This window comes from Thermobia domestica, chromosome 2 (genome assembly GCF_964235325.1).
Source record: "Thermobia domestica chromosome 2, izTheDome1.hap1.1, whole genome shotgun sequence".
NCBI classification, from domain to species: Eukaryota; Metazoa; Arthropoda; class Insecta; order Zygentoma; family Lepismatidae; genus Thermobia; species Thermobia domestica.
In genome coordinates this window covers 261781572-261806006 of record NC_137455.1, presented here as the reverse complement: position 1 = coordinate 261806006, position 24435 = coordinate 261781572, and positions in this window count along the sequence as shown.

Sequence of the window (24435 nt, the reverse complement as noted above, 5' to 3'; positions counted from 1 at the left end):
ACGCTAATTGGTGCATTTTCTTTATTTTTTGATGAACAAACAATAATTTCATATTATTAAGGGTTGGAATTCTGCATCACCCTGTATATTTTTTTACACACAACTACCAAATATACTATCTAAGTGTGGCACACATGATAAAGGGGAAAGAAAATCTATACATTACAACAAGAAATTTAAAAAAATGAAGTTAGTACCTGTTGTTATACATGAAGCAATTTAACCCTTGCAGGATTGATGAGACCACGTGACACTCATCCTAAGTAGAAAACGTATGTCTTCAAACACTATTTTCTTCAATTTTCTTCAAAACTGTACTACTTGGTATAAATATGTTGTTAGGCAACATCTCAACAATATAACATTTATCATTTTTTTATATATATTATATTGTTGTGCATGCTCCTAGCTACTATATACTAAGGGCTATATCTCCGAAACTTCTCAACATATTTTAACGACATAAAGCTCAAATATAAGAGCATTGCCCCCTTTATGATGCGAGTGCAAGCAGAGTCCCTTACCGTAGAAGAAAAGTTACCTTGTATATATAACATTTGGTACTGTTTAACTCTTTTTACAGAATATAACAGATTTTATCCCATAATAAGTCTCATTCCCTCATAACAATAAGGCTGAACAATGACAACCGGGGAGTAAGAACATGTGCAATTCAGAACTACATAAAGCGGACACGCTAATTGGTGCATTTTCTTTATTTTTTGATGAACAAACAATAATTTCATATTATTAAGGGTTGGAATTCTGCATCACCCTGTATATTTTTTTACACACAACTAACAAATATACTATCTAAGTGTTGCACACATGATAAAGGGGAAATAAAATCTATACATTACAACAAAAAATTTTAAAAAATGAAGTTAGTACCTGTTGTTATACATGAAGCCATTTAACCCTTGCAGGATTGATGAGACCACGTGACACTCATCCTAAGTAGAAAATGTATGTCTTCAAACACTATTTTCCTCAATTTTCTTCAAAACTGTATTCTTTGGTATAAATATGTTGTTAGGCAACATCTCAACAATATAACATATGTCATTTTTCATACATATTATATTGTTGTGCATTGCTTCTAACTACTATATACTAAGGACTATATCCCCGAAACTTCTGAACATATTTTAACGAAATAAAGCTCACATTGAAGAACATTGCCCCCTTTATGACGCGAGTGCAAGCAGAGTCCCCTACCGTAAAAGAAAAGTTACCTTGTATATATAACATTTGGTACTGTTTAACTCTTTTTACAGAATATAACAGATTTTATCCCATAATAAGTCTCATTCCCTCATAACAATAAGGCTGAACAATGACAACCGAGGAGTAAGAACATGTGCAATTCAGAACTACATAAAGCGCACACGCTAATTGGTGCATTTTCTTTATTTTTTGATGAACAAACAATAATTTCATATTATTAAGGGTTGGAATTCTGCATCACCCTGTATATTTTTTTACACACAACTACCAAATATACTATCTAAGTGTTGCACACATGATAAAGGGGAAATAAAATCTATACATTACAACAAGAAATTTAAAAAATTAACTTAGTACCTGTTGTTATACATGAAGCCATTTAACCCTTGCAGGATTGATGAGACCACGTGACACTCATCCTAAGAATAAAATGTATGTCTTCAAACACTATTTTCTTCAATTTTCTTCAAAACTGAACTACTTGGTATAAATATGTTGTTAGGCAACATCTCAACAATATAACATATATCATTTTTTCATATATATTATATTGTTGTGCATTGCTCCTAACTACTATATACTAAGTGCTATATCTCCGAAACTTCTGAACATATTTTAACGAAATAAAGCTCAAATTGAAGAACATTGCCCCCTTTATGACGTGAGTGAAAGCAGAGTCCCCTACCATAGACGGAAAGTTTCCTTTTATATATAATATATGATACTGTTTAACTCTTTTTACAGAAAATAACAGATTTTATCCCATAATAAGTCTCATTCCCTCATAACAATATGGCTGACCAATGACAACCGAGGAGTAAGAACATGTGCTATTCAGAACTACATACAGCGCACACGCTAATTGGTGCATTTTCTTTATTTTTTGATGAACAAACAATAATTTCATATTATTAAGGGTTGGAATTCTGCATCACCCTGTATATTTTTTTACACACAACTACCAAATATACTATCTAAGTGTTGCACACATGATAAAGGGGAAAGAAAATCTATACATTACAACAAGAAATTTTAAAAAATGAACTTAGTACCTGTTGTTATACATGAAGCCATTTAACCCTTGCAGGATTGATGAGACCACGTGACACTCATCCTAAGTAGAAAATGTATGTCTTCAAACACTATTTTCTTCAATTTTCTTCAAAACTGTACTACTTGGTATAAATATGTTGTTAGGCAACATCTCAACAATATAACATATATCATTTTTTCATATATATTATATTGTTGTGTATTGCTCCTAACTACTATATACTAAGGGCTATATCTCCGAAACTTCTGAACATATTTTAACGAAATAAAGCTCACATTGAAGAACATTGCCCCCTTTATGATGCGAGTGCAAGCAGAGTCCCCTACCGTAGAAGAAAAGTTACCTTGTATATATAACATTTGGTACTGTTTAACTCTTTTTACAGAATATAACAGATTTTATCCCGTAATAAGTCTCATTCCCTCATAACAATATGGCTGACCAATGACAACCGAGGAGTAAGAACATGTGCTATTCGGAACTACATACAGCGCACACGCTAATTGGTGCATTTTCTTTATTTTTTGATGAACAAACAATAATTTCATATTATTAAGGGTTGGAATTCTGCATCACCCTGTATATTTTTTTACACACAACTACCAAATATACTATCTAAGTGTGGCACACATGATAAAGGGGAAAGAAAATCTATACATTACAACAAGATATTTTAAAAAATGAAGTTAGTACCTGTTGTTATACATGAAGCAATTTAACCCTTGCAGGATTGATGAGACCACGTGACACTCATCCTAAGTAGAAAACGTATGTCTTCAAACACTATTTTCTTCAATTTTCTTCAAAACTGTACTACTTGGTATAAATATGTTGTTAGGCAACATCTCAACAATATAACATATATCATTTTTTCATATATATTATATTTGTTGTGCATTGCTCCTAACTACTATATACTAAGGGCAATATCTCCGAAACTTCTCAACATATTTTAACGACATAAAGCTCAAATTGAAGAGCTTTGCCCCCTTTATGATGCGAGTGCAAGCAGAGTCCCTTTCCGTAGAAGAAAAGTTACCTTGTATATATAACATTTGGTACTGTTTAACTCTTTTTACAGAATATAACAGATTTTATCCCATAATAAGTCTCATTCCCTCATAACAATAAGGCTGACCAATGACAACCGAGGAGTAAGAACATGTGCAATTCAGAACTACATACAGCGCACACGCTAATTGGTGCATTTTCTTTAATTTTTGATGAACAAACAATAATTTCATATTATTAAGGGTTGGAATTCTGCATCACCCTGTATATTTTTTTACACACAACTACCAAATATACTATCTAAGTGTTGCACACATGATAAAGGGGAAATAAAATCTATACATTACAACAAGAAATTTTAAAAAATGAAGTTAGTACCTGTTGTTATACATGAAGCAATTTAACCCTTGCAGGATTGATGAGACCACGTGACACTCATCCTAAGTAGAAAACGTATGTCTTCAAACACTATTTTCTTCAATTTTCTTCAAAACTGTACTACTTGGTATAAATATGTTGTTAGGCAACATCTCAACAATATAACATATATCATTTTTTCATGTATATTATATTGTTGTGCATTGCTCCTAACTACTATATACTAAGGGCTATATCTCCGAAACTTCTGAACATATTTTAACTAAAATAAAACTCACATTGAAGAACATTGCCCCCTTTGTGATGCGAGTGCAAGCAGAGTCCCCTACCGTAGAAGAAAAGTTAGCTTGTATATATAACATTTGGTACTGTTTAACACTTTTTACAGAATATAACAGATTTTATCCCATAATAAGTCTCATTCCCTCATAACAATATGGCTGACCAATGACAACCGAGGAGTAAGAACATGTGCTATTCAGAACTACATACAGCGCACACGCTAATTGGTGCATTTTCTTTATTTTTTGATGAACAAACAATAATTTCATATTATTAAGGGTTGGAATTCTGCATCACCCTGTATATTTTTTTACACACAACTACCAAATATACTATCTAAGTGTGGCACACATGATAAAGGGGAAAGAAAATCTATACATTACAACAAGAAATTTTAAAAAATGATGTTAGTACCTGTTGTTATACATGAAGCAATTTAACCCTTGCAGGATTGATGAGACCACGTGACACTCATCCTAAGTAGAAAACGTATGTCTTCAAACACTATTTTCTTCAATTTTCTTCAAAACTGTACTACTTGGTATAAATATGTTGTTAGGCAACATCTCAACAATATAACATATATCATTTTTTCATATATATTATATTGTTGTGCATTGCTCCTAACTACTATATACTAAGGGCTATATCTCCGAAACTTCTGAACATATTTTAACTAAAATAAAACTCACATTGAAGAACATTGCCCCCTTTATGATGCGAGTGCAAGCAGAGTCCCCTACCGTAGAAGAAAAGTTACCTTGTATATATAACATTTGGTACTGTTTAACTCTTTTTGCAGAATATAACAGATTTTATCCCATAATAAGTCTCATTCCCTCATAACAATATGGCTGACCAATGACAACCGAGGAGTAAGAACATGTGCTATTCAGAACTACATACAGCGCACACGCTAATTGGTGCATTTTCTTTATTTTTTGATGAACAAACAATAATTTCATATTATTAAGGGTTGGAATTCTGCATCACCCTGTATATTTTTTTACACACAACTACCAAATATACTATCTAAGTGTTGCACACATGATAAAGGGGAAAGAAAATCTATACATTACAACAAGAAATTTTAAAAAATGAAGTTAGTACCTGTTGTTATACATGAAGCAATTTAACCCTTGCAGGATTGATGAGACCACGTGACACTCATCCTAAGTAGAAAACGTATGTCTTCAAACACTATTTTCTTCAATTTTCTTCAAAACTGTACTACTTGGTATAAATATGTTGTTAGGCAACATCTCAACAATATAACATATATCATTTTTTCATATATATTATATTGTTGTGTATTGCTCCTAACTACTATATACTAAGGGCTATATCTCCGAAACTTCTGAACATATTTTAACGAAATAAAGCTCACATTGAAGAACATTGCCCCCTTTATGATGCGAGTGCAAGCAGAGTCCCCTACCGTAGAAGAAAAGTTACCTTGTATATATAACATTTGGTACTGTTTAACTCTTTTTACAGAATATAACAGATTTTATCCCGTAATAAGTCTCATTCCCTCATAACAATATGGCTGACCAATGACAACCGAGGAGTAAGAAAATGTGCTATTCGGAACTACATACAGCGCACACGCTAATTGGTGCATTTTCTTTATTTTTTGATGAACAAACAATAATTTCATATTATTAAGGGTTGGAATTCTGCATCACCCTGTATATTTTTTTACACACAACTACCAAATATACTATCTAAGTGTGGCACACATGATAAAGGGGAAAGAAAATCTATACATTACAACAAGAAATTTTAAAAAATGAAGTTAGTACCTGTTGTTATACATGAAGCAATTTAACCCTTGCAGGATTGATGAGACCACGTGACACTCATCCTAAGTAGAAAACGTATGTCTTCAAACACTATTTTCTTCAATTTTCTTCAAAACTGTACTACTTGGTATAAATATGTTGTTAGGCAACATCTCAACAATATAACATATATCATTTTTTCATATATATTATATTTGTTGTGCATTGCTCCTAACTACTATATACTAAGGGCAATATCTCCGAAACTTCTCAACATATTTTAACGACATAAAGCTCAAATTGAAGAGCTTTGCCCCCTTTATGATGCGAGTGCAAGCAGAGTCCCTTTCCGTAGAAGAAAAGTTACCTTGTATATATAACATTTGGTACTGTTTAACTCTTTTTACAGAATATAACAGATTTTATCCCATAATAAGTCTCATTCCCTCATAACAATAAGGCTGACCAATGACAACCGAGGAGTAAGAACATGTGCAATTCAGAACTACATACAGCGCACACGCTAATTGGTGCATTTTCTTTAATTTTTGATGAACAAACAATAATTTCATATTATTAAGGGTTGGAATTCTGCATCACCCTGTATATTTTTTTACACACAACTACCAAATATACTATCTAAGTGTTGCACACATGATAAAGGGGAAATAAAATCTATACATTACAACAAGAAATTTTAAAAAATGAAGTTAGTACCTGTTGTTATACATGAAGCAATTTAACCCTTGCAGGATTGATGAGACCACGTGACACTCATCCTAAGTAGAAAACGTATGTCTTCAAACACTATTTTCTTCAATTTTCTTCAAAACTGTACTACTTGGTATAAATATGTTGTTAGGCAACATCTCAACAATATAACATATATCATTTTTTCATGTATATTATATTGTTGTGCATTGCTCCTAACTACTATATACTAAGGGCTATATCTCCGAAACTTCTGAACATATTTTAACTAAAATAAAACTCACATTGAAGAACATTGCCCCCTTTGTGATGCGAGTGCAAGCAGAGTCCCCTACCGTAGAAGAAAAGTTAGCTTGTATATATAACATTTGGTACTGTTTAACACTTTTTACAGAATATAACAGATTTTATCCCATAATAAGTCTCATTCCCTCATAACAATATGGCTGACCAATGACAACCGAGGAGTAAGAACATGTGCTATTCAGAACTACATACAGCGCACACGCTAATTGGTGCATTTTCTTCATTTTTTGATGAACAAACAATAATTTCATATTATTAAGGGTTGGAATTCTGCATCACCCTGTATATTTTTTTACACACAACTACCAAATATACTATCTAAGTGTGGCACACATGATAAAGGGGAAAGAAAATCTATTCATTACAACAAGAAATTTTAAAAAATGATGTTAGTACCTGTTGTTATACATGAAGCAATTTAACCCTTGCAGGATTGATGAGACCACGTGACACTCATCCTAAGTAGAAAACGTATGTCTTCAAACACTATTTTCTTCAATTTTCTTCAAAACTGTACTACTTGGTATAAATATGTTGTTAGGCAACATCTCAACAATATAACATATATCATTTTTTCATATATATTATATTGTTGTGCATTGCTCCTAACTACTATATACTAAGGGCTATATCTCCGAAACTTCTGAACATATTTTAACTAAAATAAAACTCACATTGAAGAACATTGCCCCCTTTATGATGCGAGTGCAAGCAGAGTCCCCTACCGTAGAAGAAAAGTTACCTTGTATATATAACATTTGGTACTGTTTAACTCTTTTTGCAGAATATAACAGATTTTATCCCATAATAAGTCTCATTCCCTCATAACAATATGGCTGACCAATGACAACCGAGGAGTAAGAACATGTGCTATTCAGAACTACATACAGCGCACACGCTAATTGGTGCATTTTCTTTATTTTTTGATGAACAAACAATAATTTCATATTATTAAGGGTTGGAATTCTGCATCACCCTGTATATTTTTTTACACACAACTACCAAATATACTATCTAAGTGTTGCACACATGATAAAGGGGAAAGAAAATCTATACATTACAACAAGAAATTTTAAAAAATGAAGTTAGTACCTGTTGTTATACATGAAGCAATTTAACCCTTGCAGGATTGATGAGACCACGTGACACTCATCCTAAGTAGAAAACGTATGTCTTCAAACACTATTTTCTTCAATTTTCTTCAAAACTGTACTACTTGGTATAAATATGTTGTTAGGCAACATCTCAACAATATAACATATATCATTTTTTCATATATATTATATTGTTGTGTATTGCTCCTAACTACTATATACTAAGGGCTATATCTCCGAAACTTCTGAACATATTTTAACGAAATAAAGCTCACATTGAAGAACATTGCCCCCTTTATGATGCGAGTGCAAGCAGAGTCCCCTACCGTAGAAGAAAAGTTACCTTGTATATATAACATTTGGTACTGTTTAACTCTTTTTACAGAATATAACAGATTTTATCCCGTAATAAGTCTCATTCCCTCATAACAATATGGCTGACCAATGACAACCGAGGAGTAAGAACATGTGCTATTCGGAACTACATACAGCGCACACGCTAATTGGTGCATTTTCTTTATTTTTTGATGAACAAACAATAATTTCATATTATTAAGGGTTGGAATTCTGCATCACCCTGTATATTTTTTTACACACAACTACCAAATATACTATCTAAGTGTGGCACACATGATAAAGGGGAAAGAAAATCTATACATTACAACAAGAAATTTTAAAAAATGAAGTTAGTACCTGTTGTTATACATGAAGCAATTTAACCCTTGCAGGATTGATGAGACCACGTGACACTCATCCTAAGTAGAAAACGTATGTCTTCAAACACTATTTTCTTCAATTTTCTTCAAAACTGTACTACTTGGTATAAATATGTTGTTAGGCAACATCTCAACAATATAACATATATCATTTTTTCATATATATTATATTTGTTGTGCATTGCTCCTAACTACTATATACTAAGGGCAATATCTCCGAAACTTCTCAACATATTTTAACGACATAAAGCTCAAATTGAAGAGCTTTGCCCCCTTTATGATGCGAGTGCAAGCAGAGTCCCTTTCCGTAGAAGAAAAGTTACCTTGTATATATAACATTTGGTACTGTTTAACTCTTTTTACAGAATATAACAGATTTTATCCCATAATAAGTCTCATTCCCTCATAACAATAAGGCTGACCAATGACAACCGAGGAGTAAGAACATGTGCAATTCAGAACTACATACAGCGCACACGCTAATTGGTGCATTTTCTTTAATTTTTGATGAACAAACAATAATTTCATATTATTAAGGGTTGGAATTCTGCATCACCCTGTATATTTTTTTACACACAACTACCAAATATACTATCTAAGTGTTGCACACATGATAAAGGGGAAATAAAATCTATACATTACAACAAGAAATTTTAAAAAATGAAGTTAGTACCTGTTGTTATACATGAAGCAATTTAACCCTTGCAGGATTGATGAGACCACGTGACACTCATCCTAAGTAGAAAACGTATGTCTTCAAACACTATTTTCTTCAATTTTCTTCAAAACTGTACTACTTGGTATAAATATGTTGTTAGGCAACATCTCAACAATATAACATTTATCATTTTTTCATGTATATTATATTGTTGTGCATTGCTCCTAACTACTATATACTAAGGGCTATATCTCCGAAACTTCTGAACATATTTTAACTAAAATAAAACTCACATTGAAGAACATTGCCCCCTTTGTGATGCGAGTGCAAGCAGAGTCCCCTACCGTAGAAGAAAAGTTAGCTTGTATATATAACATTTGGTACTGTTTAACACTTTTTACAGAATATAACAGATTTTATCCCATAATAAGTCTCATTCCCTCATAACAATATGGCTGACCAATGACAACCGAGGAGTAAGAACATGTGCTATTCAGAACTACATACAGCGCACACGCTAATTGGTGCATTTTCTTTATTTTTTGATGAACAAACAATAATTTCATATTATTAAGGGTTGGAATTCTGCATCACCCTGTATATTTTTTTACACACAACTACCAAATATACTATCTAAGTGTGGCACACATGATAAAGGGGAAAGAAAATCTATACATTACAACAAGAAATTTTAAAAAATGATGTTAGTACCTGTTGTTATACATGAAGCAATTTAACCCTTGCAGGATTGATGAGACCACGTGACACTCATCCTAAGTAGAAAACGTATGTCTTCAAACACTATTTTCTTCAATTTTCTTCAAAACTGTACTACTTGGTATAAATATGTTGTTAGGCAACATCTCAACAATATAACATATATCATTTTTTCATATATATTATATTGTTGTGCATTGCTCCTAACTACTATATACTAAGGGCTATATCTCCGAAACTTCTGAACATATTTTAACTAAAATAAAACTCACATTGAAGAACATTGCCCCCTTTATGATGCGAGTGCAAGCAGAGTCCCCTACCGTAGAAGAAAAGTTACCTTGTATATATAACATTTGGTACTGTTTAACTCTTTTTGCAGAATATAACAGATTTTATCCCATAATAAGTCTCATTCCCTCATAACAATAAGGCTGACCAATGACAACCGAGGAGTAAGATAATGTGCAATTCAGAACTACATACAGCGCACACGCTAATTGGTGCATTTTCTTTATTTTTTGATGAACAAACAATAATTTCATATTATTAAGGGTTGGAATTCTGCATCACCCTGTATATTTTTTTACACACAACTACCAAATATACTATCTAAGTGTTGCACACATGATAAAGGGGAAATAAAATCTATACATTACAACAAGAAATTTTAAAAAATGAAGTTAGTACCTGTTGTTATACATGAAGCAATTTAACCCTTGCAGGATTGATGAGACCACGTGACACTCATCCTAAGTAGAAAACGTATGTCTTCAAACACTATTTTCTTCAATTTTCTTCAAAACTGTATTCTTTGGTATAAATATGTTGTTAGGCAACATCTCAACAATATAACATATGTCATTTTTCATATATATTATATTGTTGTGCATTGCTCCTAACTACTATATACTAAGGGCTATATCTCCGAAACTTCTGAACATATTTTAACGACATAAAGCTCAAATATAAGAGCATTGCCCCCCTTTATGATGCGAGTGCAAGCAGAGTCCTTTACCGTAGAAGAAAAGTTACCTTGTATATATAACATTTGGTACTGTTTAACTCTTTTTACAGAATATAACAGATTTTATCCCATAATAAGTCTCATTCCCTCATAACAATAAGGCTGACCAATGACAACCGAGGAGTAAGAACATGTGCAATTCAGAACTACATAAAGCGCACACGCTAATTGGTGCATTTTCTTTATTTTTTGATGAACAAACAATAATTTCATATTATTAAGGGTTGGAATTCTGCATCACCCTGTATATTTTTTTACACACAACTACCAAATATACTATCTAAGTGTTGCACACATGATAAAGGGGAAATAAAATCTATACATTACAACAAGAAATTTTAAAAAATGAAGTTAGTACCTGTTGTTATACATGAAGCAATTTAACCCTTGCAGGATTGATGAGACCACGTGACACTCATCCTAAGTAGAAAACGTATGTCTTCAAACACTATTTTCTTCAATTTTCTTCAAAACTGTATTCTTTGGTATAAATATGTTGTTAGGCAACATCTCAACAATATAACATATGTCATTTTTCATACATATTATATTGTTGTGTATTGCTTCTAACTACTATATACTAAGGGCTATATCTCCGAAACTTCTGAACATATTTTAACGAAATAAAGCTCACATTGAAGAACATTGCCCCCTTTATGATGCGAGTGCAAGCAGAGTCCCCTACCGTAGAAGAAAAGTTACCTTGTATATATAACATTTGGTACTGTTTAACTCTTTTTACAGAATATAACAGATTTTATCCCATAATAAGTCTCATTCCCTCATAACAATATGGCTGACCAATGACAACCGAGGAGTAAGAACATGTGCAATTCAGAACTACATACAGCGCACACGCTAATTGGTGCATTTTCTTTATTTTTTGATGAACAAACAATAATTTCATATTAATAAGGGTTGGAATTCTGCATCACCCTGTATATTTTTTTACACACAACTACCAAATATACTATCTAAGTGTGGCACACATGATAAAGGGGAAAGAAAATCTATACATTAGAACAAGAAATTTTAAAAAATGAAGTTAGTACCTGTTGTTATACATGAAGCAATTTAACCCTTGCAGGATTGATGAGACCACGTGACACTCATCCTAAGTAGAAAACGTATGTCTTCAAACACTATTTTCTTCAATTTTCTTCAAAACTGTACTACTTGGTATAAATATGTTGTTAGGCAACATCTCAACAATATAACATATATCATTTTTTCATATATATTATATTGTTGTGCATTGCTCCTAACTACTATATACTAAGGGCAATATCTCCGAAACTTCTCAACATATTTTAACGACATAAAGCTCAAATTGAAGAGCTTTGCCCCCTTTATGATGCGAGTGCAAGCAGAGTCCCTTACCGTAGAAGAAAAGTTACCTTGTATATATAACATTTGGTACTGTTTAACTCTTTTTACAGAATATAACAGATTTTATCCCATAATAAGTCTCATTCCCTCATAACAATAAGGCTGACCAATGACAACCGAGGAGTAAGAACATGTGCAATTCAGAACTACATACAGCGCACACGCTAATTGGTGCATTTTCTTTAATTTCTGATGAACAAACAATAATTTCATATTATTAAGGGTTGGAATTCTGCATCACCCTGTATATTTTTTTACACACAACTACCAAATATACTATCTAAGTGTTGCACACATGATAAAGGGGAAAGAAAATCTATACATTACAACAAGAAATTTTAAAAAATGAAGTTAGTACCTGTTGTTATACATGAAGCAATTTAACCCTTGCAGGATTGATGAGACCACGTGACACTCATCCTAAGTAGAAAACGTATGTCTTCAAACACTATTTTCTTCAATTTTCTTCAAAACTGTACTACTTGGTATAAATATGTTGTTAGGCAACATCTCAACAATATAACATATATCATTTTTTCATATATATTATATTGTTGTGCATTGCTCCTAACTACTATATACTAAGGGCTATATCTCCGAAACTTCTGAACATATTTTAACTAAAATAAAACTCACATTGAAGAACATTGCCTCCTTTATGATGCGAGTGCAAGCAGAGTCCCCTACCGTAGAAGAAAAGTTACCTTGTATATATAACATTTGGTACTGTTTAACTCTTTTTACAGAATATAACAGATTTTATCCCATAATAAGTCTCATTCCCTCATAACAATATGGCTGACCAATGACAACCGAGGAGTAAGAACATGTGCTATTCAGAACTACATACAGCGCACACGCTAATTGGTGCATTTTCTTTATTTTTTGATGAACAAACAATAATTTCATATTATTAAGGGTTGGAATTCTGCATCACCCTGTATATTTTTTTACACACAACTACCAAATATACTATCTAAGTGTGGCACACATGATAAAGGGGAAAGAAAATCTATACATTACAACAAGAAATTTTAAAAAATGATGTTAGTACCTGTTGTTATACATGAAGCAATTTAACCCTTGCAGGATTGATGAGACCACGTGACACTCATCCTAAGTAGAAAACGTATGTCTTCAAACACTATTTTCTTCAATTTTCTTCAAAACTGTACTACTTGGTATAAATATGTTGTTAGGCAACATCTCAACAATATAACATATATCATTTTTTCATATATATTATATTGTTGTGCATTGCTCCTAACTACTATATACTAAGGGCTATATCTCCGAAACTTCTGAACATATTTTAACTAAAATAAAACTCACATTGAAGAATATTGCCCCCTTTATGATGCGAGTGCAAGCAGAGTCCCCTACCGTAGAAGAAAAGTTACCTTGTATATATAACATTTGGTACTGTTTAACTCTTTTTACAGAATATAACAGATTTTATCCCATAATAAGTCTCATTCCCTCATAACAATATGGCTGACCAATGACAACCGAGGAGTAAGAACATGTGCAATTCAGAACTACATAAAGCGCACACGCTAATTGGTGCATTTTCTTTATTTTTTGATGAACAAACAATAATTTCATATTATTAAGGGTTGGAATTCTGCATCACCCTGTATATTTTTTTACACACAACTACCAAATATACTATCTAAGTGTTGCACACATGATAAAGGGGAAATAAAATCTATACATTACAACAAGAAATTTTAAAAAATGAAGTTAGTACCTGTTGTTATACATGAAGCAAATTAACCCTTGCAGGATTGATGAGACCACGTGACACTCATCCTAAGTAGAAAACGTATGTCTTCAAACACTATTTTCTTCAATTTTCTTCAAAACTGTATTCTTTGGTATAAATATGTTGTTAGGCAACATCTCAACAATATAACATATGTCATTTTTCATACATATTATATTGTTGTGTATTGCTTCTAACTACTATATACTAAGGGCTATATCTCCGAAACTTCTGAACATATTTTAACGAAATAAAGCTCACATTGAAGAACATTGCCCCCTTTATGATGCGAGTGCAAGCAGAGTCCCCTACCGTAGAAGAAGAGTTACCTTGTATATATAACATTTGGTACTGTTTAACTCTTTTTACAGAATATAACAGATTTTATCCCATAATAAGTCTCATTCCCTCATAACAATATGGCTGACCAATGACAACCGAGGAGTAAGAACATGTGCAATTCAGAACTACATACAGCGCACACGCTAATTGGTGCATTTTCTTTATTTTTTGATGAACAAACAATAATTTCATATTAATAAGGGTTGGAATTCTGCATCACCCTGTATATTTTTTTACACACAACTACCAAATATACTATCTAAGTGTGGCACACATGATAAAGGGGAAAGAAAATCTATACATTAGAACAAGAAATTTTAAAAAATGAAGTTAGTACCTGTTGTTATACATGAAGCAATTTAACCCTTGCAGGATTGATGAGACCACGTGACACTCATCCTAAGTAGAAAACGTATGTCTTCAAACACTATTTTCTTCAATTTTCTTCAAAACTGTACTACTTGGTATAAATATGTTGTTAGGCAACATCTCAACAATATAACATATATCATTTTTTCATATATATTATATTGTTGTGCATTGCTCCTAACTACTATATACTAAGGGCAATATCTCCGAAACTTCTCAACATATTTTAACGACATAAAGCTCAAATTGAAGAGCTTTGCCCCCTTTATGATGCGAGTGCAAGCAGAGTCCCTTACCGTAGAAGAAAAGTTACCTTGTATATATAACATTTGGTACTGTTTAACTCTTTTTACAGAATATAACAGATTTTATCCCATAATAAGTCTCATTCCCTCATAACAATAAGGCTGACCAATGACAACCGAGGAGTAAGAACATGTGCAATTCAGAACTACATACAGCGCACACGCTAATTGGTGCATTTTCTTTAATTTCTGATGAACAAACAATAATTTCATATTATTAAGGGTTGGAATTCTGCATCACCCTGTATATTTTTTTACACACAACTACCAAATATACTATCTAAGTGTTGCACACATGGTAAAGGGGAAAGAAAATCTATACATTACAACAAGAAATTTTAAAAAATGAAGTTAGTACCTGTTGTTATACATGAAGCAATTTAACCCTTGCAGGATTGATGAGACCACGTGACACTCATCCTAAGTAGAAAACGTATGTCTTCAAACACTATTTTCTTCAATTTTCTTCAAAACTGTACTACTTGGTATAAATATGTTGTTAGGCAACATCTCAACAATATAACATATATCATTTTTTCATATATATTATATTGTTGTGCATTGCTCCTAACTACTATATACTAAGGGCTATATCTCCGAAACTTCTGAACATATTTTAACTAAAATAAAACTCACATTGAAGAACATTGCCCCCTTTATGATGCGAGTGCAAGCAGAGTCCCCTACCGTAGAAGAAAAGTTACCTTGTATATATAACATTTGGTACTGTTTAACTCTTTTTGCAGAATATAACAGATTTTATCCCATAATAAGTCTCATTCCCTCATAACAATATGGCTGACCAATGACAACCGAGGAGTAAGAACATGTGCTATTCAGAACTACATACAGCGCACACGCTAATTGGTGCATTTTCTTTATTTTTTGATGAACAAACAATAATTTCATATTATTAAGGGTTGGAATTCTGCATCACCCTGTATATTTTTTTACACACAACTACCAAATATACTATCTAAGTGTTGCACACATGATAAAGGGGAAAGAAAATCTATACATTACAACAAGAAATTTTAAAAAATGAAGTTAGTACCTGTTGTTATACATGAAGCAATTTAACCCTTGCAGGATTGATGAGACCACGTGACACTCATCCTAAGTAGAAAACGTATGTCTTCAAACACTATTTTCTTCAATTTTCTTCAAAACTGTACTACTTGGTATAAATATGTTGTTAGGCAACATCTCAACAATATAACATATTTCATTTTTTCATATATATTATATCGTTGTGCATTGCTCCTAACTACTATATACTAAGGGCTATATCTCCGAAACTTCTCAACATATTTTAACGACATAAAGCTCAAATTGAAGAGCATTGCCCCCTTTATGATGCGAGTGCAAGCAGAATCCCCTACCATAGACGGAAAGTTACCTTGTATATATAACATTTGGTACTGTTTAACTCTTTTTACAGAATATAACAGATTTTATCCCATAATAAGTCTCATTCCCTCATAACAATAAGGCTGACCAATGACAACCGAGGAGTAAGATAATGTGCAATTCAGAACTACATACAGCGCACACGCTAATTGGTGCATTTTCTTTATTTTTTGATGAACAAACAATAATTTCATATTATTAAGGGTTGGAATTCTGCATCACCCTGTATATTTTTTTACACACAACTACCAAATATACTATCTAAGTGTTGCACACATGATAAAGGGGAAATAAAATCTATACATTACAACAAGAAATTTTAAAAAATGAAGTTAGTACCTGTTGTTATACATGAAGCAATTTAACCCTTGCAGGATTGATGAGACCACGTGACACTCATCCTAAGTAGAAAACGTATGTCTTCAAACACTATTTTCTTCAATTTTCTTCAAAACTGTACTACTTGGTATAAATATGTTGTTAGGCAACATCTCAACAATATAACATATATCATTTTTTCATATATATTATATTGTTGTGCATTGCTCCTAACTACTATATACTAAGGGCAATATCTCCGAAACTTCTCAACATATTTTAACGACATAAAGCTCAAATTGAAGAGCTTTGCCCCCTTTATGATGCGAGTGCAAGCAGAGTCCCTTACCGTAGAAGAAAAGTTACCTTGTATATATAACATTTGGTACTGTTTAACTCTTTTTACAGAATATAACAGATTTTATCCCATAATAAGTCTCATTCCCTCATAACAATAAGGCTGACCAATGACAACCGAGGAGTAAGAACATGTGCAATTCAGAACTACATACAGCGCACACGCTAATTGGTGCATTTTCTTTAATTTCTGATGAACAAACAATAATTTCATATTATTAAGGGTTGGAATTCTGCATCACCCTGTATATTTTTTTACACACAACTACCAAATATACTATCTAAGTGTTGCACACATGATAAAGGGGAAAGAAAATCTATACATTACAACAAGAAATTTTAAAAAATGAAGTTAGTACCTGTTGTTATACATGAAGCAATTTAACCCTTGCAGGATTGATGAGACCACGTGACACTCATCCTAAGTAGAAAACGTATGTCTTCAAACACTATTTTCTTCAATTTTCTTCAAAACTGTACTACTTGGTATAAATATGTTGTTAGGCAACATCTCAACAATATAACATATATCATTTTTTCATATATATTATATTGTTGTGCATTGCTCCTAACTACTATATACTAAGGGCTATATCTCCGAAACTTCTGAACATATTTTAACTAAAATAAAACTCACATTGAAGAACATTGCCCCCTTTATGATGCGAGTGCAAGCAGAGTCCCCTACCGTAGAAGAAAAGTTAGCTTGTATATATAACATTTGGTACTGTTTAACTCTTTTTACAGAATATAACAGATTTTATCCCATAATAAGTCTCATTCCCTCATAACAATATGGCTGACCAATGACAACCGAGGAGTAAGAACATGTGCTATTCAGAACTACATACAGCGCACACGCTAATTGGTGCATTTTCTTTATTTTTTGATGAACAAACAATAATTTCATATTATTAAGGGTTGGAATTCTGCATCACCCTGTATATTTTTTTACACACAACTACCAAATATACTATCTAAGTGTGGCACACATGATAAAGGGGAAAGAAAATCTATACATTACAACAAGAAATTTTAAAAAATGATGTTAGTACCTGTTGTTATACATGAAGCAATTTAACCCTTGCAGGATTGATGAGACCACGTGACACTCATCCTAAGTAGAAAACGTATGTCTTCAAACACTATTTTCTTCAATTTTCTTCAAAACTGTACTACTTGGTATAAATATGTTGTTAGGCAACATCTCAACAATATAACATATATCATTTTTTCATATATATTATATTGTTGTGCATTGCTCCTAACTACTATATACTAAGGGCTATATCTCCGAAACTTCTGAACATATTTTAACTAAAATAAAACTCACATTGAAGAACATTGCCCCCTTTATGATGCGAGTGCAAGCAGAGTCCCCTACCGTAGAAGAAAAGTTACCTTGTATATATAACATTTGGTACTGTTTAACTCTTTTTACAGAATATAACAGATTTTATCCCATAATAAGTCTCATTCCCTCATAACAATATGGCTGACCAATGACAACCGAGGAGTAAGAACATGTGCTATTCAGAACTACATACAGCGCACACGCTAATTGGTGCATTTTCTTTATTTTTTGATGAACAAACAATAATTTCATATTATTAAGGGTTGGAATTCTGCATCACCCTGTATATTTTTTTACACACAACTACCAAATATACTATCTAAGTGTTGCACACATGATAAAGGGGAAAGAAAATCTATACATTACAACAAGAAATTTTAAAAAATGAAGTTAGTACCTGTTGTTATACATGAAGCAATTTAACCCTTGCAGGATTGATGAGACCACGTGACACTCATCCTAAGTAGAAAACGTATGTCTTCAAACACTATTTTCTTCAATTTTCTTCAAAACTGTACTACTTGGTATAAATATGTTGTTAGGCAACATCTCAACAATATAACATATTTCATTTTTTCATATATATTATATCGTTGTGCATTGCTCCTAACTACTATATACTAAGGGCTATATCTCCGAAACTTCTCAACATATTTTAACGACATAAAGCTCAAATTGAAGAGCATTGCCCCCTTTATGATGCGAGTGCAAGCAGAATCCCCTACCATAGACGGAAAGTTACCTTGTATATATAACATTTGGTACTGTTTAACTCTTTTTACAGAATATAACAGATTTTATACCATAATAAGTCTCATTCCCTCATAACAATAAGGCTGATCAATGACAACCGAGGAGTAAGATAATGTGCAATTCAGAACTACATACAGCGCACACGCTAATTGGTGCATTTTCTTTATTTTTTGACGAACAAACAATAATTTCATATTATTAAGGGTTGGAATTCTGCATCACCCTGTATATTTTTTTACACACAACTACCAAATATACTATCTAAGTGTTGCACACATGATAAAGGGGAAATAAAATCTATACATTACAACAAGAAATTTTAAAAAATGAAGTTAGTACCTGTTGTTATACATGAAGCAATTTAACCCTTGCAGGATTGATGAGACCACGTGACACTCATCCTAAGTAGAAAACGTATGTCTTCAAACACTATTTTCTTCAATTTTCTTCAAAACTGTATTCTTTGGTATAAATATGTTGTTAGGCAACATCTCAACAATATAACATATGTCATTTTTCATATATATTATATTGTTGTGCATTGCTCCTAACTACTATATACTAAGGGCTACATCTCCGAAACTTCTGAACATATTTTAACGACATAAAGCTCAAATATAAGAGCATTGCCCCCTTTATGATGCGAGTGCAAGCAGAGTCCTTTACCGTAGAAGAAAAGTTACCTTGTATATATAACATTTGGTACTGTTTAACTCTTTTTACAGAATATAACAGATTTTATCCCATAATAAGTCTCATTCCCTCATAACAATAAGGCTGACCAATGACAACCGAGGAGTAAGAACATGTGCAATTCAGAACTACATAAAGCGCACACGCTAATTGGTGCATTTTCTTTATTTTTTGATGAACAAACAATAATTTCATATTATTAAGGGTTGGAATTCTGCATCACCCTGTATATTTTTTTACACACAACTACCAAATATACTATCTAAGTGTTGCACACATGATAAAGGGGAAATAAAATCTATACATTACAACAAGAAATTTTAAAAAATGAAGTTAGTACCTGTTGTTATACATGAAGCAATTTAACCCTTGCAGGATTGATGAGACCACGTGACACTCATCCTAAGTAGAAAACGTATGTCTTCAAACACTATTTTCTTCAATTTTCTTCAAAACTGTACTACTTGGTATAAATATGTTGTTAGGCAACATCTCAACAATATAACATATATCATTTTTTCATATATATTATATTGTTGTGCATTGCTCCTAACTACTATATACTAAGGGCTATATCTCCGAAACTTCTGAACATATTTTAACTAAAATAAAACTCAGATTGAAGAGCATTGCCCCCTTTATGATGCGAGTGCAAGCAGAGTCCCCTACCGTAGAAGAAAAGTTACCTTGTATATATAACATTTGGTACTGTTTAACTCTTTTTACAGAATATAACAGATTTTATCCCATAATAAGTCTCATTCCCTCATAACAATATGGCTGACCAATGACAACCGAGGAGTAAGAACATGTGCTATTCAGAACTACATACAGCGCACACGCTAATTGGTGCATTTTCTTTATTTTTTGATGAACAAACAATAATTTCATATTATTAAGGGTTGGAATTCTGCATCACCCTGTATATTTTTTTACACACAACTACCAAATATACTATCTAAGTGTGGCACACATGATAAAGGGGAAAGAAAATCTATACATTACAACAAGAAATTTTAAAAAATGAAGTTAGTACCTGTTGTTATACATGAAGCAATTTAACCCTTGCAGGATTGATGAGACCACGTGACACTCATCCTAAGTAGAAAACGTATGTCTTCAAACACTATTTTCTTCAATTTTCTTCAAAACTGTACTACTTGGTATAAATATGTTGTTAGGCAACATCTCAACAATATAACATATATCATTTTTTCATATATATTATATTGTGCATTGCTCCTAACTACTATATAGTAAGTGCTATATCGCCGAAACTTCTGAACATATTTTAACGAAATCAAGCTCAAATTGAAGAACATTGCCCCCTTTATGACGTGAGTGAAAGCAGAGTCCCCTACCATAGACGGAAAGTTTCCTTTTATATATAATATATGATACTGTTTAACTCTTTTTACAGAAAATAACAGATTTTATCCCATAATAAGTCTCATTCCCTCATAACAATATGGCTGACCAATGACAACCGAGGAGTAAGAACATGTGCTATTCAGAACTACATACAGCGCACACGCTAATTGGTGCATTTTCTTTATTTTTTGATGAACAAACAATAATTTCATATTATTAAGGGTTGGAATTCTGCATCACCCTGTATATTTTTTTACACACAACTACCAAATATACTATCTAAGTGTGGCACACATGATAAAGGGGAAAGAAAATCTATACATTACAACAAGAAATTTTAAAAAATGAAGTTAGTACCTGTTGTTATACATGAAGCAATTTAACCCTTGCAGGATTGATGAGACCACGTGACACTCATCCTAAGTAGAAAACGTATGTCTTCAAACACTATTTTCTTCAATTTTCTTCAAAACTGTATTCTTTGGTATAAATATGTTGTTAGGCAACATCTCAACAATATAACATATGTCATTTTTCATATATATTATATTGTTGTGCATTGCTCCTAACTACTATATACTAAGGGCTATATCTCCGAAACTTCTGAACATATTTTAACGACATAAAGCTCAAATATAAGAGCATTGCCCCCTTTATGATGCGAGTGCAAGCAGAGTCCTTTACCGTAGAAGAAAAGTTACCTTGTATATATAACATTTGGTACTGTTTAACTCTTTTTACAGAATATAACAGATTTTATCCCATAATAAGTCTCATTCCCTCATAACAATAAGGCTGACCAATGACAACCGAGGAGTAAGAACATGTGCAATTCAGAACTACATAAAGCGCACACGCTAATTGGTGCATTTTCTTTATTTTTTGATGAACAAACAATAATTTCATATTATTAAGGGTTGGAATTCTGCATCACCCTGTATATTTTTTTACACACAACTACCAAATATACTATCTAAGTGTTGCACACATGATAAAGGGGAAATAAAATCTATACATTACAACAAGAAATTTTAAAAAATGAAGTTAGTACCTGTTGTTATACATGAAGCAATTTAACCCTTGCAGGATTGATGAGACCACGTGACACTCATCCTAAGTAGAAAACGTATGTCTTCAAACACTATTTTCTTCAATTTTCTTCAAAACTGTACTACTTGGTATAAATATGTTGTTAGGCAACATCTCAACAATATAACATATGTCATTTTTCATACATATTATATTGTTGTGTATTGCTTCTAACTACTATATACTAAGGGCTATATCTCAGAAACTTCTGAACATATTTTAACGAAATAAAGCTCACATTGAAGAACATTGCCCCCTTTATGATGCGAGTGCAAGCAGAGTCCCCTACCGTAGAAGAAAAGTTACCTTGTATATATAACATTTGGTACTGTTTAACTCTTTTTACAGAATATAACAGATTTTATCCCATAATAAGTCTCATTCCCTCATAACAATATGGCTGACCAATGACAACCGAGGAGTAAGAACATGTGCAATTCAGAACTACATACAGCGCACACGCTAATTGGGGCATTTTCTTTATTTTTTGATGAACAAACAATAATTTCATATTAATAAGGGTTGGAATTCTGCATCACCCTGTATATTTTTTTACACACAACTACCAAATATACTATCTAAGTGTGGCACACATGATAAAGGGGAAAGAAAATCTATACATTACAACAAGAAATTTTAAAAAATGAAGTTAGTACCTGTTGTTATACATGAAGCAATTTAACCCTTGCAGGATTGATGAGACCACGTGACACTCATCCTAAGTAGAAAACGTATGTCTTCAAACACTATTTTCTTCAATTTTCTTCAAAACTGTACTACTTGGTATAAATATGTTGTTAGGCAACATCTCAACAATATAACATATATCATTTTTTCATATATATTATATTGTTGTGCATTGCTCCTAACTACTATATACTAAGGGCAATATCTCCGAAACTTCTCAACATATTTTAACGACATAAAGCTCAAATTGAAGAGCTTTGCCCCCTTTATGATGCGAGTGCAAGCAGAGTCCCTTACCGTAGAAGAAAAGTTACCTTGTATATATAACATTTGGTACTGTTTAACTCTTTTTACAGAATATAACAGATTTTATCCCATAATAAGTCTCATTCCCTCATAACAATAAGGCTGACCAATGACAACCGAGGAGTAAGAACATGTGCAATTCAGAACTACATACAGCGCACACGCTAAATGGTGCATTTTCTTTAATTTCTGATGAACAAACAATAATTTCATATTATTAAGGGTTGGAATTCTGCATCACCCTGTATATTTTTTTACACACAACTACCAAATATACTATCTAAGTGTTGCACACATGATAAAGGGGAAATAAAATCTATACATTACAACAAGAAATTTTAAAAAATGAAGTTAGTACCTGTTGTTATACATGAAGCAATTTAACCCTTGCAGGATTGATGAGACCACGTGACACTCATCCTAAGTAGAAAACGTATGTCTTCAAACACTATTTTTTTCAATTTTCTTCAAAACTGTACTACTTGGTATAAATATGTTGTTAGGCAACATCTCAACAATATAACATATATCATTTTTTCATATATATTATATTGTTGTGCATTGCTCCTAACTACTATATACTAAGGGCTATACCTCCGAAACTTCTGAACATATTTTAACTAAAATAAAACTCACATTGAAGAACATTGCCCCCTTTATGATGCGAGTGCAAGCAGAGTCCCCTACCGTAGAAGAAAAGTTAGCTTGTATATATAACATTTGGTACTGTTTAACTCTTTTTACAGAATATAACAGATTTTATCCCATAATAAGTCTCATTCCCTCATAACAATATGGCTGACCAATGACAACCGAGGAGTAAGAACATGTGCTATTCAGAACTACATACAGCGCACACGCTAATTGGTGCATTTTCTTTATTTTTTGATGAACAAACAATAATTTCATATTATTAAGGGTTGGAATTCTGCATCACCCTGTATATTTTTTTACACACAACT